Raw genomic sequence first — 16883 nt, forward strand, 5'->3', positions numbered from 1 at the left:
GGAATCTGCCCTCTTCTCCAGCACTGGCATGCAGTGTCCTGTGAGGAGAACTAAAAAAGCCTCTGCCCCGCTCTCCATATTTGCAAGCACAGCAGGTGGCTCATCCCACGGGGTAACTCTTAGCCCCTCTCCCCCTCCCTGGATGCGGGTTTTGTCCCTGCACAGAATCTGGCAGCATTTCCCCTCATGGATTCCAACCACTCATTCCGATTTTTCTTCTCCAGCCCCTTTTCTGCTGCTACCTACAATAGCTTGATCCCCCGGCCAGTAAATTTCTGCCCCCTGCTCAGACCCTGATCCCTCCCCCCAGTGTGATTTGCCCCCTTTGCCCCTTTTTAAAACCTCCAAACACCGGGCAGCAAAGTCTGACTCCCAGTAACGGCAGAGTGAGGGCAGCTGCAACAGCAAATGTTACTGCACCTGCTCAGTTCGGGTGAGCATGCTCAGCAGGGAATTCTGAGAGGGAGATTTTTGTGTTGTCACCGGCCATGCCATGAACCAAAGTCAGACCATATATTACAGCAGATGCTTACAAGTTCACTGTCCGATACATGACCTAGGCAAAGATATTACTAGCGTTGCTAACACACAGGCACTCCTAAGAAGCAACAGACACTGGCTATGTGTGTGAACACACTCCAGGAGATTAGCCCAGGCACATCCTGACCAAACACCAGATAAGAGGGTTTGACAGAAGGGATGAATAGGGATGAATAAGGATGTTTTGCCCGAGACACCTGGAGCAAGGTACAAGGGGAGGTAACAAGCAGATGTCATGAAACACGTGAGGTGGGACATAAGTTGTTTATCTCAGTCTATAAATGTCGGGGTACCTCAATTTAACCCTTTGTGTGGCCCAGGGGACAGCAAAAATTCCCGCAGCTGACTGAGCTGCTCCTTGGCACCGGGCACTCGCGTGTTAGTGTATCTGTAACCACAAAACCAGGATGCTAGAACTCTGCCTTCAGGGCAATAGACCTGGCTGAGTGCCTTTGTCACCAGCCCGTGCCTGTGGTCTTTCTTGCTGGGTAGTGGTATCGAGGACTGCTGAACCATCTGCCTGCCCAGTCCTGGGACAGCATATGGAGAGAGCAGGCAAGCACGCCAACTGACAACAGTTTGCAGAGGGCTATGATGGCAAGAAGCAAAATTACAGGGATGGCAGATTTCCCAGGCAACATCCCCACCTATGCTGCCCCAGGAGTTACTCTTTTTATTGTCCAAACATTTATTTTGATCAAAAAAGGCTTTTTTATGGATATAAAAAATTGGTTAAAAATTGGTCTCCACTCCACCTGGTGCCCAGTTAAAAATTCCATGATGGTAGCACACTTATGGCCACCTCCCTCCCTGGTCTTGCCACTTAGATGGACAACAGTGACCTGAGCTCTGGCTGGATTCTGCGTTGTATCCTTAGGGGCATAAGAAATGATCTGTAGCAACAAATATGATGATGTCACCCACTGTGTTTTGTTTGTATTAGACTATCTGAATTTGATTACAAGACTTTATTATCTTACATAGAGAAACAATGAACAGGAGATATACCCAGGGATTTACTTTCAGTGTTAGAAGATTTTATGCATTACACAATGTCAGCTCTGTGTGGTTTCAGAAGTTGTACACACTCCTCACAGAGGGTGGACATTTAGCCAACACCCTGGAGAAAAATACCATCATACTGTGTGTATCAGTGCTGAACATGAGAGAGTGACAGAGCTGTCAACATCTTCACTTTCCTGGAAGATGTGTTACATGCACACAGCGGGGGACCATAAAGACTGTCTCAGTAACTCCATGCAGATCCCCTCCTTTTCTTTTTCCTTTTCTTTTTCAAATTAGTGCTGAGATTTTCAATTGGAGATTTCTATTTAATTTTAATGGGGGCTGATTGCTTAAATCACTCGGTCAGCTTTGAAAACCTCAGGCAAAGATATTCTTTAGGAGTTTCTGCATGTTTTAGTGAAAGCCACATATTTACTGACTGCTTTGCACAAGGCTTCCTTGACCTCTCTGTTTCTCAGGCTGTAGAAGAGGGGGTTTACCAGCGGAGTTAGGACTGTGTAGCAAAGAGAGACCACTTTGTTCAGGTCTCTGAGTATATCATGTTTTGGTAGCAGGTACACAATCATTATGGATCCATAGAAAATTGTCACCACAATGAGGTGAGAGGAGCAGGTGGAAAAGGCCTTTTGTTTCCTGATGGTGGAAGGGATTCTCAGGATGGTGGCAATAATGCATACGTAATTTGTCAGGTTTAGTAGGAAAGGAGGCAGGGTGAATACAGAGAGTAATATAAAAGTCAGCAATATGACCGGGTGGGTGTCACTGCAGGAGAGTTCCATTAGTGAAATGGAATCACAATAGAAATGGTCAATTTCATTTGGGCCACAGAATATTAACTGTGATAGGAATAAGACAAAGATGGCAGTAGCCAAAAAAACATTTAACCATGACCCAGCAGCCAACTGGAGGCAAAACCTATTATCCATAAGAGTTGAATTGTGCAGGGGTTTACATATCGCTAAATACCGATCATAAGACATCGCTGCTAAGAGATAGCATTCTGTACATGCCAGAGAATCAAAGAAATACAGTTGTATGATGCAGGCACTGACTGAGATAGTTTTGTCCCCAGTCAGGAGACTGGCCAGCAACCTGGGGCAGGATGGTTGAGGTGTAGCAGGTCTCTGAGCAGGACAAGTTGTCCAGGAAGAAGTACATGGGGGTGTGAAGGTGCTGGCCAGTCACAATGAGCACCACAATGAGGGTGTTCCCAGCCATGGTTGCCATGTAGATCACTTGGAACATCAGGAAGAGAATAATTTGCAGGTCAGGGAGATCCCCGAATCCCAGAATGATGAATTCTGTGATGGCCATTTGGTTTCCCCAGTCTCTGTCTGCCATGGTTTGAATCCAGGAACACTAAAACACCCTGCACAATTGAATTGGAAGTACATAGACTTAAAAGTTAGTCAAAATTCATTTTAGTAAAGCTTCAATTACTTCCATTGTAGTAAGAGGAGGCCCTGAGATATAAACCTTGATATCGAAGGCCTGGTTTGAGACCTAAGGCTTGAACTAAGGTATTGGTCAAGACATTGCTAACATAAAGCAAAGTTAAGCTGTGAGTCGGAGGCAGGCCCTGCTCACAGAAGCTGGCAAGAAAAGGGCTGATGCTGCACGAAGATATGTAACCTAACAGGTACTGAACACTAAATATCAGAACATCCACATACTTGCACATTCCACACATATAACAAGGAATAGGCTGACTCATTCCAATAACAGGGCCAAAAGGGTGATATGATGGATAGAGTTGTTTTGTTCCAACCAACATGTACAAGGTGAGAGGCGGCACCTGACTACATAGAGGGGTTGTACCTTCCTACGTAGAGGGATTGCACCTCAATACATCAGGAGTGATGTGTGTAAGGGACCCCGGAAGATATTGTTACGGTTTGAGCTAGGGCTTGCGCTTTCTCAAGGAGAGGTTATGAGCGGACAGACATTGCTAGAAGCTGCTGCTTCTAACCGGTTAAAACTGCCCTGTGTGGGAAGGCCCGGTGTTTTGAGGAACTGCAGAAAGTTTGCAGAAAGTCCCTGGCCCAAGGCCAGGGGAGGCGGCCACTGCTGCTGGAAAGTCCCTTATTGCATATGTATAAGGCTAGTTTGCATGCTATTAGCATGATGCTATAATTGCTAAGGGCTAGAGCTTGCGCATTGAACTTCGCACCTGACCGAGCTGTTCGGATGTTGGACTACCCAAGCCAGTGGCAGCAACGCGTGGAGTTCCCGTTGTGGGTGTGTCACTTAACCTTCATTAAAGCCAAATAATTCACCTGTGTGTGTGGGCCTCGTCCTTGCAGGGCATCCAGGCACGTAACAATGTGTAACTTGTTTGTACTTGTGTATAAAAATGTATCCCTGGGGCGGTGTCTTTGTCCAGCCGAGAGGGCAGTGGAAATTCCCGCCACTGACTGAGCTGAGTACAATGCCAGGAGGTACTTTTTCATAGTATGCCCTGAAATAGACTAAGAAATCTACAGGGAATCATTGTGGACAATACGGCAATAAACCTGGCCGACGTGCCTTCGTACCTTACTAGACTCTGTGGTCATTGGGGGTTCTCTTCGGGTCTGCTGTGTCAGCTATCTGCACAGAGCTGGGACAGCACACAGAGGGAACACACGCACGTAGTCGAGTGATACCAACATTGAACAGAGCAGAGCACCACACCGGTAGCATCTGACAACATCCATAACTATTCGAAGACTCCCCTTCCTGTCCAGATTACAGGCTGAAATTTTAAACCTAAATGTAGAGTTCAGAGCAAAGTGCCAGAAGTCTCAATTTGAGAACAGAACATTTGTATCCATGTAGACCAGCCTCTTCCATGATCACAGCAATCACTACTAGAACAGCCCATATCTCTGGTAGCCAAGTACTGATATAATAGATCAGACTATTTCTTTATCCACCATTATATCCCTTTAGTGACATCACAGAGCTTAACAATGATGCTTAGAAGCTGTATTTCATTTCTGGCAGTGACCAGAATCATGCTATGTCTTAGGAGTCAAAATCAAACAAGTAAAATCTTGGACTGAGATTTTTCAATGCGGTCTAGAGTTCTTAGGCACTGACCATCTGTTAGATTTATTTCCGTTAAATCGAACAATATATCCTGGTATATGCAACATTTCAATGCCCTATAGGAAAAAAAAAACAATTTTTACCCCCTCACAAGAGATCAATTTGTGCCATAAATTATGAAGTGGTGTAAATTCTCCCTTAGTTCCTGTGATGGTGATGTGGTGAGGAAATGACAATGCCTTTTCTGTTTCCCGACATTAGCTATATAACAGTAATAAATTACAGCTTACAGCATCAGCCTCTTCTTCTTACACAAAGCGTCTGGCAAAGCCCCAAATGTTACTGAAAGATTTGGAGCCAATTGAGTCACATTTTCTATGTAACTTCTCCCCAGGACATTGTCAATACTGAGAAAGTAGCAGCTTGTCACCTCCAAAAGCCACCTGCTGCTGTTTAATTTGTCTTGGTGTGAACAATAGTAAATAACTATGTTATTTTTGCTTTTAACTGCTGTAAGAGTGTGCGCGTGAATTGCTAAATGAACCCAGGCCTGCTGGCACCGTCCCAATATGACTCTGCATTCTGCCTGAGAGAATTAGCTCTGTGATATCAACAGCATACAAAGCGCCCCTCCCAGAAATGACGACAAATTGAATGTAGTGTTTAAAAGCTGCCGTATTACAGCCAGAGCGACAAACACCCAAACGGAGTGGCGCCGATAAGTTGAATGTAAAGGACTTCGCAGGCTCTGCAAAAAACTTTCCTCTGTATACTTAGAGTCCTCTGTTTTGCAAGTGCTCCATCCGGGTCTACGCAGGGGCCCTGGTCTCAGTCATGGTCTATGAATCACCTCTCACAAAAGGGGGCCCTGAACTCTTGGCCAGAGTCTGTCCAGCACTAGGCACAATGCTACTGTCATAAACAGATAGTTAAGGGTTAATGTCTCTTTTACCTGTTAAGGGTTAAGAAGCTCAGTAAACCTGGCTGACACCTGACCAGAGGACCAATAAGGGGACAAGATACTTTCAAATCTCAGTGGAGGGAAGTCTTTGTGCTTTTTGTTTTGGGGGTTGTTTCTCTTGGGACTAAGTGGGACCAGACGTACATCCAGGCTCTCCAAATCTTTCTGAATCAGTCTTTCATGTTTCAAAATTGTAAGTATAGCCAGGCAAGGTGGATTAGTCTTATGTCTATTTTTTTCAACTTATGAATTCTTCTTTTTTGCTGGAAGGATTTTTACCTCTGTTTGCTGTAACTTTGAATCTATGGCTGGGGGAAGGGGGCTGTTCCCTCTGGTCTATATGAACTAAGTACCCTGTAAAGCATTTCCCATCTTGATTTTACAGAGATAATTTTTATTTTTTCTTTCTTTAATTAAAAGCTTTCTTTTTAAAGAACCTGACTGATTTTTTCCTTGTTTTAAGGTCCAAGGGGATTGGGTCTGATCTCACTAGGGTTTGGTGGGGGGAAAAAAGGGAGGAATGGTTAATTTCTCCTTGTTTTAAGATCCAAGGAGTTTGGTTCTTTGTTCACCAGGGAATTGGTGAAGTGTCTCAAGGCTGCCCAGGGAGGGGAAAGTTTTGGGGGGATAGAAGTGTGCCAAACACTGAATTTTGGCTGGTGGCAACTATACCAAATCTAAGCTAGTAATTAAGCTTAGAAGAGTTCATGCAGATTCCCCACATTTGTATTCTAAAGTTCAAACTGCAGAAAGAAACCTTGACAGCTACCCTCTCCCGAAATAAGTTGGTTTTACTCTTTCATTTCTACTTTGATTAGTAAAACACCTTTTTATAAGGAATCTCCCACTGCCATTTTGAACAGAAACAATTATCCTCATGTGACGACACTGTAACACCCATTTTTCCATGAAAAAAAAGACTTTTTCTTAAAAAAAAATAGCCAACAACTTCTACAGCCCCACAACCCCACTCTGCCTTCCACCAACCTTGGTTACAGCCAGCAGGGGTGACCCCAACACCAGCCTCCTAGTCCTCCATTTCTCCACATTCTGTGCCCTAAAGTGTCCACCCTCTCCTGGACAGCTCAGAGAAATTGTTAGGTTCATTTGTTCCTTTAAAGACCCAAGAGCACATCACAGCTTATTAACTTAATTGGGGATAGATACACCCTTTCCCACAGGCGCCGGCTTTCTCATTTCTCCCACTGTGCTCAACCCCGGCTCTGCCCCAGACCCCGCACCTACTCAATTCCTTCCCCCAAGGCCTCATCCTCACCCCACCTTTTCCCAAACCTCTCGGCCCATTCCTCTGAGTGCATCCCACCCCCACTCCTCCCACTCCCCCCAGCGCCTCCTGCATGCCGCCGACCAGCTGATCCACAGTACGCGGAAAGTGCTGGGAGTGAGGGAGAGGAACTGATTGGTCGGGCCGCTGGCAGGTGGGAGGTGCTGTAGGGGTGCAGGAGGAGTTGATCGGTGGGGCTGCTGGTGGCTGATCTCCCCCTGGCAGGGGAAACAACTAAACGGAGTGCGTATCTAGTGGAAGGGCTGGCACCCTAGGGTCAATGGGTCAACACCCCTCAGCCAGGGATGGGGCAGGGAAAGGGGTCCCCCTTTATTTTGTGTTTGCAAATGTGTTTCTGTTGTCGGGCGGAGGACACTGCTTGGGCCTGCCACAGACCTAGCCAGAGACCATTGATCAATAGCCACCGAGGGGGCGGACAAGCCCTGTCCAGAGTGGAGTTGATTTACTACCGGCCCCGGCCCTGCCAGTGGGAGAAGTGCTGAACCCATCCAGACAGAGAAGGGACCCTGCCACAGCATGTAGTGGCGGAGGCCAAAGAAGGCGTCTCTCCTGGCCAGCTACCCTGCCCTTCCCTCCCCCCCACACACACGACCTTGCTCCCCTTCCAGAGCCAGGCATGGAAATCAGGAGACCTGACTTCCAGCCCCACCTGGTCTAACCCATTAGACCTGGTAGCTCTCCCCTGCCCCGCCCCCCAGTGTTGGGAACTTCTTACAGATCCTTAATGACAGCATGTGGGAGCACGTACGGTTACACACCTCCCTTCCCCAATTACTGCCAGGGTTCCCACCAGAATGTGGCCAGCTGCAGCCTCCAATAGGTGCAGGAGAGTGCCCAGTGGGATTCTGGAAAGCTCATAGGCATCTGCAAAAGCTGGCGCTTTCACACCTAAGTCTAATGGCGAGTCAATGGGAGTTAGGCACCAAACCTGCACAGCGATGTTTGAGTAACCCAATTTGGAGCCTATCTGAATCTTTACGTGCCTAAACCCCTTTAACACTCAGGCCTGTAGGGCGCATGTGAAAATTTTGAGCCTTGTCTACACACAGTTTGCCCTGCTTTGGTTCAATGGGTTTAAATCTCTAAGCAGATGCTGCTCAATTCCAGGCCAGGTTATCACATGGCCGTGAAGATATAATTAGGTGTGTGATCTGATACTGCTGGGTGCCAGCTGGTGGCCACCTCTGACACTGCTTCCTATTGGTCTGGAGCCAGCATCGGTAAATATACAGGTGCCAACCACACCCATAGATGTGCTTTGAAACCCACATTAGGGCACACACTCATGAACATCCATTCATTGTGCCAGGAACACACACACATACAAGCACACACCGCCCCAACACACACACACACACACACACTATGAAAAAGACAGCTCCAAGAGTGGCTAGTTTTCGTTTAGCTTAATCCTGCTCTGAAATGGTGAAGGTAACATGGCTTTCAAGCAAAATCAGAGCATCCACACAGCTTGAGGTACTGGAGTAACTAGGGGTCACCCCTGGTGTATAACTACAGAGATGCGGTTATCTCACTGTCTAACCATATAAAGCTGCCAGCTCAACTGCGTATTTGTATAACTAGGCTTAGCAGAATCCAATTATTATAACTGAATGGATATCATTGATGTTTCTTTTTAAGGGTTACTTTTATTTGCATCCATATCACAAAATTATGGATTTAAGGTTTTTTGTTGTTGTTTTTTTTCCATTTCGTTGATTTGAATTTTCACAGCTGTAGAAGAACATGGGGTCAGGCTAGGCAATAATAATTTAATGACCACAGAGGCTGAGATTCAAAGAATCAAAGCTGTATGAAAATTAAAACTCAAATTGTCAGTATCCTATGTCAAAAAAAACCAAGTAAATATCCTTAAATCAAACTCTCATAAGTTCTCAAACAGCATGTCTCTTCCTTTGCCTGCCTGTAAATTTCAGTGATTACCAATAGAAACATGTTTTCCTCAGTGTAGGGTGAAACCAACGATGACTGACAATAATCAAACCCTTCCAGGCCTGTGTAGAATGGTGCCTGCATAACTGTGTGGTTGTACAACTATTTCCCTGTATAACCATATAATTACCGGCGTATAACAATATAACGATACAACTGTACCTGTATAAACACAAAACTGTGGTTATACAATCATACCTGTATAACTATATAACTGGGGACCTGTACAACTGTGGCTGTTTAAACATAAGAACATAAGAACGGCCATACTGGCTCAACCTATACCAGTATCCTCTCTTCTAACAGTGGCTGGTGCCATTCAGAGGGAATGAACAGAACAGGGCCATTTTGAGTGATCCATGCCCTGTTGTCAGGTCCCAGCTTCTGGCAGTCAGAGGCTTAGGTATCCCCACAGCATGGAGTTGAATCCCTGCCCATCCTGGCTAATAGCCATGGATGGACCTATCCTCCCTGAACTTATCTAGTTCTTGTTTGAACTTTTGGCCTTCACAACATCCCCTGGCAAGGAGTTCCACAGGTTGACTGTGTGTTGTGTGAAGAAATACTCCCTTTGGTTTGTTTTTTCAAACCTGCTGCCTATTCATTTCATTGGGTGACCACTGGCTCTTGTGTTATCTGAAGGGGTAAATAACACTTCCTCATTTGCTTTCTCCCGCACCATTCGTGATTGTAAATAACTCCCAAGCTTATGACTCTATAACCGCACAACTGTGCCTGTATAACCATGGAACCATGGAACTGTGTAATGCTCAGTCCATCTGTGTACCAATGAGGTTACAATCACCCCGCCTGTAATCTTCACGAGGTGCTGGGTCTTTTCCATGCCCTTCCCCTCTCTAACAGCTACGAGTGTGCCTCACCTTTGGGGTGAATGTTCCCCCAGCCCGTCACCCAGCAGGCGTCCCCAGCAGGCACTCAGATGGAGGCATTGAGCAGGCACACGGGGCTGATGGAGCCCGTGAACGCAATTGGCTTCTCCAGCTCCACCGGGGCGATGCCGGCAAGGAAAGTGCTACTGTTGTAATTGGGATGGGGGACAACTCGCTTCAATGATGAGAACGTCTGGGTTGGGGTCTCACTGACAATCCTGTTTTCACCCAGCTGCACCCGATATGATGAATTGGCTGCAGACCTGGATGCAAGAAAATCTGATTAGGGAAAAGCCACCCAGCAATTCCTCACAAGGACAGATCGCCTGGTGCTGAGGTACAGCCGGCTTTAGGGTGGAGCAGCTGGGGAACAGCCACACAGCGATGCTGCACAATAGGAAGCCAGTGGAGAGGGAGAGGAAGTCTTACCAGAACAGCTGCAGTCACTGTGTCTGCCCTGCCTGGGATACTCACGGATCGAAGCAATGAGCTGCTGACACCACCCAGCTCTCGGAGATGAGCGATCCGCCGCAGATGTGAGTGCCGAATCTCTGCACGCTGACCTGCTAGGGCCAGGCCCCGGCCTGGCATCTTGACCATTCAAGATGCGCCCTGAGACCAACGGCTTTCCACAGGCTGGGAAGAAAAGAGGGAAATGCATTATCCTCAGGCAAGAGAGCTAAAATGGGGAGAGTATAAATAATTATAAGTGTTCCCTGATGATAAGAGAGCAGATGTTCCCCTCCCAGAGCTTGGGAAAGAACCCAGGAGTCCTGATTCCCAACGCATCTGCTGTAACCCTTCCACCCCGACTCCCTTCCAAGAGCTGGGGCTAGAGCCTGTAAGTCCTGGCTTGTAGCCACAGACGGGTTTCACGGCAGGGCAACTAATGCTACTGTTTTGCTTTGGGCACTTTACCTGCCTGATTCTAACTCCCACGAGCACTGTGACACTTTCTGTGGTAACCCCCTGCTCCCAGCAGGAGGGAGGCAAGCCTGGGCCCACCAGGGGAAACCCTCCCAGCCACCAGCTGCTGGCATCCCAGGTGCTCCATGAACCCTGCTCTTTCCCTCTGCAGGCAGCACTTTACACACCCAACTCCATTACACTTCAGTGCCCAGTCCTCTGTCTTCTGCGCACCCACAATGCACAATGATCCGCTTCCTCCGTGGAAACAGCACTCCCCAGCACCCTGCTCTCCCCTCGGTTCAACCCTCTCCTTAGCTCCTGACACCTAGACATGTCTATACTAAAACCAAGCTGAAGTTTATTTAGCAGACGTTGAGGCAGAGATTCAAACTAAAGGCAAGGAACAGAATGTGGAAATGTAAGGTCACAGGTAGAAGAAAAACATAAAACACAGTCTAGTGCCTGTACCAGTTAGCAAGGTGCTGTCTTGTCTGATAGGGTGTTCCTCACCCAACAGTTACTTCTTCCAGCCCTTGTCCAGCCCATAAAGCTGGGATACAACCCACACCCGTTTCCACTGTAATGGACCAACCTTCTGCTTTTATCCAGTCACAAGGTCCCTGTGTCATTCTGTATCTCAGGGGAATACCCTGCACTCCCATGTTCATCCTTATAATATCATTGTGTGCTATCCAATGCCAAGTCGGTCATGTCAGACTTGAGCATTGTTGTTATAGTGATATTATAGTAATTGTTGTAATGGTAATGCTATCATGATGTTATAGGCTGTAATTTCATGTATATAGTTATGGTATGGGAAAATGTGTCCTCATGGCTTAAAGCAGGCCCAGGCAAAACTCTCCAGGAACAGGGGGACAGTTCACACCTCCTCAGGGCATGGATGGGACAACCCAGCCCAGCCTCACAGGAGCAAAAGACACTGGCCTAGGCAGCAACAAAGGATCGGTTGGACTCTCAGGTGAGTCACTCCCCTTCCTTTGGTCAGTTTGGAACTGCGACGAGGTAATGCTCACCTGACTCTGAAGTGGGGGAGGTGCAAAGCCAAGAGGGAAGGAAGGACACAATAAAGGGAGAGACATTTGCCAGGCTTTTCCTCTCTCTTCCGCCTCCATCTACAGACATCACCACCAAACGACTGAAGCGCTGACCAAAGGGTAGAACCTGACTGAAGGGCAACCAGCATCTAAGTGGTGAGAAGCATCTAAGTTTCTAAGGGCACTGAAAGTGTTAAGATCAGCTTAGAATGTGTTTTTGATTTTATTCCATTTGACTAAATCTGGCTTCTTGTGCTTTGACCTATAATCATGTAAAATCTGTCTTTGTAGTTAATAAATTTGTTTGTTCTACCTGAAGCAGTGCATTTGGTTCGAAGCATGTCAGAGACTCCTCTTGGGATAACAAGCCAGGTGCATACACATTTCTTTGTTAAAATGACAAACTCATATAAGTTTGCAGCAGCCAGTGGGCATAACTAGACAGAGGTTCCTAGAGTTGTGTCTGGGACCAGAGATATTGGTTAGTGTCATTAGGTTACACAATTCAAGGGGCAGCTGACATGCCAGAGGATCTGCGTGAACAGCCCAGGAGTGGGGGCTCTCACAGCAGAGCAGGGTAAGGCTGCTCCCAGGGTTAAGGATTGGAGTGAACTAGCAGATCACCAGTCTACATAACACCAGGGGAATGTCACAGTCCCTGTCTTCCAAGATTCTCCAGTGAATCAATTGTCTTTTTAAATCTCCAACCCACATCTCATCCAACCAGTGATGAGAGGCTATCTCCATGGCTGCTCAGTTTTCAGACTCCCCATCAGATTTAGGGCACAACATCCTATGTAAACTTCATTCCATGCACAAACGTCAGGCAATAACCATGGCAATCAGCTCAAACTTAGCTTTTAACAGAGATCCCACGAGCCTCTTTCATTGTCACTGGTTGGACTCAAATAATGTCCCTGCCAGTACATGGCTGGGTGAGTTTGGGTATAGATATGTTCCAAGCGCTTAGGGAGTGAAGAAAGGGCAGGCAGGGCTGGGATTATTATGGGGTTGAGGCTCCCATGGAGGTTAGATTAAGGTTCTCATGGCGGTAAAGATACAGTTATCATGCATTTAAGGTTATTGTGGGATTAAGATTAAGGGTATCATAGTGTTAGGGTTAAGGTTATGATAGGTTATAACGGGTATAGGGTTATCATCAGGGTTATGCTGAGGTATTATCAGGGGGACTAGAAGCCAGAGAGAGAGAACTCTGCATCCCATAGAAATCACAGACTAATTCTGGAAGGTGGAATGCAACCAGAACACCTGGGTTCCCATGCAATTCACGAGCACAGCCCCCGGGCATTTAAAGGTAAAAGTGTTATTTACATAAGAAAATTGTATTAACACAAGCTGTCCTGGTAAAACTTTAACTCACAAGAAATCCCATATTTCAACCCTAACCCCCCATTATAAACTTTCTCATAACCCCAATGATAACCTGCACCCAACGATACCCTTAACCCTAACTCAATGATAACCTTAACCCCAAAATAACCTTAACCCTTACCGGGAACCATGATAATACCATTTTATCAACCCTGTTCTAACTATGCCTTTCTCCCGCCCCATGACTGGGATAGGACCCAGTAGTCCTGGCTCCCAGCCTCATTCTCATTCCACATGCCCATGGCAGGCAAGGATGGCATTTTCCTGTGAGTGTCTTACCTGCCTGATTCTGACTCCCTTGGGCACCTCGGGAGCAAAGAAGTCACAGATATTAATGTGTGAAGGGCAGGGGGAGTGATACACTGTCATTGCTGTACATTATACACAGTCTGCACAGTGACTCTGAGAGAATGGGTGACAGTCGCTTCTCCTACAGTTCTCAGACTCCTCCCACTCTCCTGAAACAGCCCTGCTGTCCTCAGCAAGAGTTAAACATCTCAGCAGCATTGCTATTCAAGTCAACGTCTGTAGGTTCCAGAGTCAACAAAAACAAGTGGTCTGAAGAGGGTAGCTCAGAAGTGAATGCAGAAATAGGGGTTAGATGCCGGGGGGTTCTATGAATGGCAAAGGGATTGGATACACCTCTTCTTCACTAGCCCAATTCCCTCCCCAACAAGCCAGTTTTTCTCTCCCCTCCCCATGGAAGGTAGGGCCCCGTCTCCCATCTCACCTACACCCCACACTCACCCTGAGCCAGGCTCGTTGCCAGCAGTGCTATGGCCAGTGGAGAGCAGAGATGTCCCATGATCCAGCCTCACTTGGTCCTGTCTTAGCTAAAACTAGCTGCCTCCATCTCTCCAACCAAAGCCCCTCTGGGGAATGAACACTCCTGGACAAGGTTTTATAGACACAGCTCCTGCCTCCGCCCTCGCCAAAGCTAGGGAGAACAGATATGACTGATCCCACAATGAGCTGCTCAAGGAAACAAATGCTTTGAAATTCAGCACATGAGCAAGTCATGACAGTTCTCGTTCTGGTCTGCCTGTAAGTACCCCACGAGTGGCAGACTGAAAAAACAAACAAAAACTCGCAATGGCCAAGGTTAACATGAGGAGGCGCATGGCGATTTTCTCTTCTCTGTTTCATTAGCAACTGAATGTGCCAAGAACAGCTGGCCAAGGACATGGCGTCGGCAAAGCTAAGGTTGCAATGAGGGTACGGTTATCAGGGGGGTTCATAGATTGTAAGGTGAGAAGGCACCACTGAGATCAGTCTGACTCCTTGTATAACACAGGCCAGAGAATGGCCCTCAAATAACTCCTAGAGCAGAACTTTTAGAAAAACTACCAGTCTTGATTTAACATTGTCAGCGAGGAAGAACCTACCATGGCCCTTAGTAAATTCTTTCAGTGGTTAATTACTCTCACCATTAAAAATTTTACACCTTATCTCCAGCCATTGGATCATCATAGACCTTTGTGTGCTAGATTGAAGAAGCCTTTATTAAATATTTGCTCCTGTGATGGGGAGTTCACTCTGCACAGGGCCTGGCAAGGTTCAGATGGCTGAGTGGGCCAATTAAACTGTAACTGAGCCTTAGTGGGTCACAACTGAGAATGCCAAATTGAGAATGAAATAGGGCAAACACAACCCAGAACTGGTGGTCATTCTAAGATAAACCAAACCAGCCACAAAAGCAAGCTCCTGTTTCATCAGGCTGGCTAACAAGAAAACATAAAGGCATTTCAGTTCTTATATCACCACCGAAACCACTGGATTCAGAGATGAGCTGTTCTTTACAGTCAATCTAATCAAATAATAGGTTCTTCTTATCTCAAAGGAACAGCCCCACACCCAGGTCAATATATAACTTAGATCTTAGCTAAAAACCATACTGGTGCCAATCCTTTAGTATCTAAAAACCAGAGGTTTATTGAAAGAAAGAAAGAAAGAAAGAAAGAAAGAAAGAAAGAAAGAAAGAAAGAAAGAAAGAAAGAAAGAAAGAAAGAAAGAAAACTGGTTGAAGGAAACAATCACATACAGCAATGGCAAAGTTTTTGGTTCAGGCTTGTAGTAGTGATGGAATAAATTGCTGGACTAAGTTAAGTCTCTGGAGTGCATCCACAGCTTGGATGGGTTATTCAGTCCATTGTTCAGAGCTTCAGTTTGTAGTAAAGTTCCTCCAGATGTAAGAAGCAGAACTGAAAATTACAGCAACAAGATGGAGTTTGGAGAGACATGGGCCAGTCAGTCACTTGTTCATGCCCAATTTTCCTCAGTCATTGCAGGAAGCCATTACCTACACTCCAGACCACATGTTTACATGACAGTCCACTCAGTGTAGATGGGCATCTTCCATGGTCTATTGTCAACCAAGTGTTTCTTCATGAACCGCTTAATTTGAACAGTTCCTCCAAGATGTGCTGAGTGTTACCTTGTGGCATTACGCAAGGAGTAAACATTTGAAATCCAGGTATAGCGCCAGTACTTACAACTTCAAATACAAAAATGATACATGCATTCAGCTAGCATAACCATAACCAGCAAATTATAACCTTTTCATGGACACCTTCCTTGACAACCTTTGCACAAGATTTGCTGCAAATATTTAACAGTGATTGCAACAATGGTCTACATGGTTATATTGTAATCAGATAACATCACAGCCCATTGTTAAATATTTGTCCTGTGATGGGGAGTTCACCCTGCACACTGCCTGGCAGGGTTAAGAATGCTGAATGGGCCAATTAACTGCCCAGGATGCACCTGGAGAAGGAGCCAAGGAACAGGGATTTAAGTAGAACAGGCTCCGCTGGGCAGGAAGAGGCACGACCTATATAAGCCAGTAAGCTGGTAACACAAGGTGTGGAAGGGAAGGAATTTCCAGTCACTCCCTGAGAAGAGGGAGTGTGACTTGGCTTGCCATGCCCAGAGAAGGGGAGAACCAGAGAGGTAGATGAGGGTCAGGGGAAAAGCAGTGAGGTGTGGAGAAGGTTGCACCTGGCCAGAGAGGTGCATACGCCGCCACTCTCTCTGCTACGCTCCTTGCTGTGACCTCTGCTGGCAGTTAACCTTCTCAGGCAGGTTTCTCAGTGACTCAGTCTATCCCAGTATCCCCCATTGGTCTGTTCCCCTGCAGTCCCTATCCCACAGGTCAGTCCTAGTCCAACAAGTTTGTTGTTTTTGTGGATACAGACTAACACGATGACCCCCTGATACTTGACCTCATGCAAGGCTCTAATTTTATAAATTTTATTAAAAACAATAACTGGATATTCTAAAGGTAGAATAAAATGTGGCAGACTTTGATATGGAAGAATGAAGAAAGGAAGGGACAGTACATTGTGTATAATGTATGTGATTTATGTTAAGATCCAGGCTACGTTGTGAAAAGTGAAAACAACAATCTCAACACTGTCAGGTTATTCCTTTATTTTTATTCAATATGTCGACTAACTAATGAAATTAATATGTTTTCAGGCTGAACGTGTATTAATTCTAATGACCAAGGTCACATTATGCAGTATTCATTTCTGAAAGTTTATAATAAGCGATGCTTTGGGGAGAGCGGGGGAGGGGGGGAGAGGACGCAAGGTGGAAGTTTCACCTAGGGCACAAAATATCCTTTCACCAGCCCTGCCTGCCTGATATGTCTCTTGTGCCCCTCCTCCTGCAGCACAGCACTCCATCATCTCTGTGCGTCTCGAGCAGAGAGAAAACATATGCACCAGCACCAGACACAATTTTCTACATTTTGAGTCCTAGCCGCATCCTCCCACAGTCTGGCACCTGGGGCAGCTGCATCAGTTCGCCTCATGGTA

General features: G+C 46.3%; 2 pseudogenes; both read right to left on the reverse strand.

Annotated features, from left to right (window-relative positions):
• Positions 1-1900: 1900 nt before the first annotated feature.
• LOC127042118 (olfactory receptor 6N1-like) lies at positions 1901-2907 on the reverse strand (annotated as a pseudogene).
• A 6773-nt stretch (positions 2908-9680) lies between these two features.
• Positions 9681-13970, reverse strand: LOC127042119 (serine protease 27-like; annotated as a pseudogene).
• Positions 13971-16883: the final 2913 nt, after the last annotated feature.

Source organism: Gopherus flavomarginatus, unplaced genomic scaffold (genome assembly GCF_025201925.1).
Source record: "Gopherus flavomarginatus isolate rGopFla2 unplaced genomic scaffold, rGopFla2.mat.asm mat_scaffold_2716_arrow_ctg1, whole genome shotgun sequence".
In the NCBI taxonomy this organism is placed as follows: domain Eukaryota; kingdom Metazoa; phylum Chordata; order Testudines; family Testudinidae; genus Gopherus; species Gopherus flavomarginatus.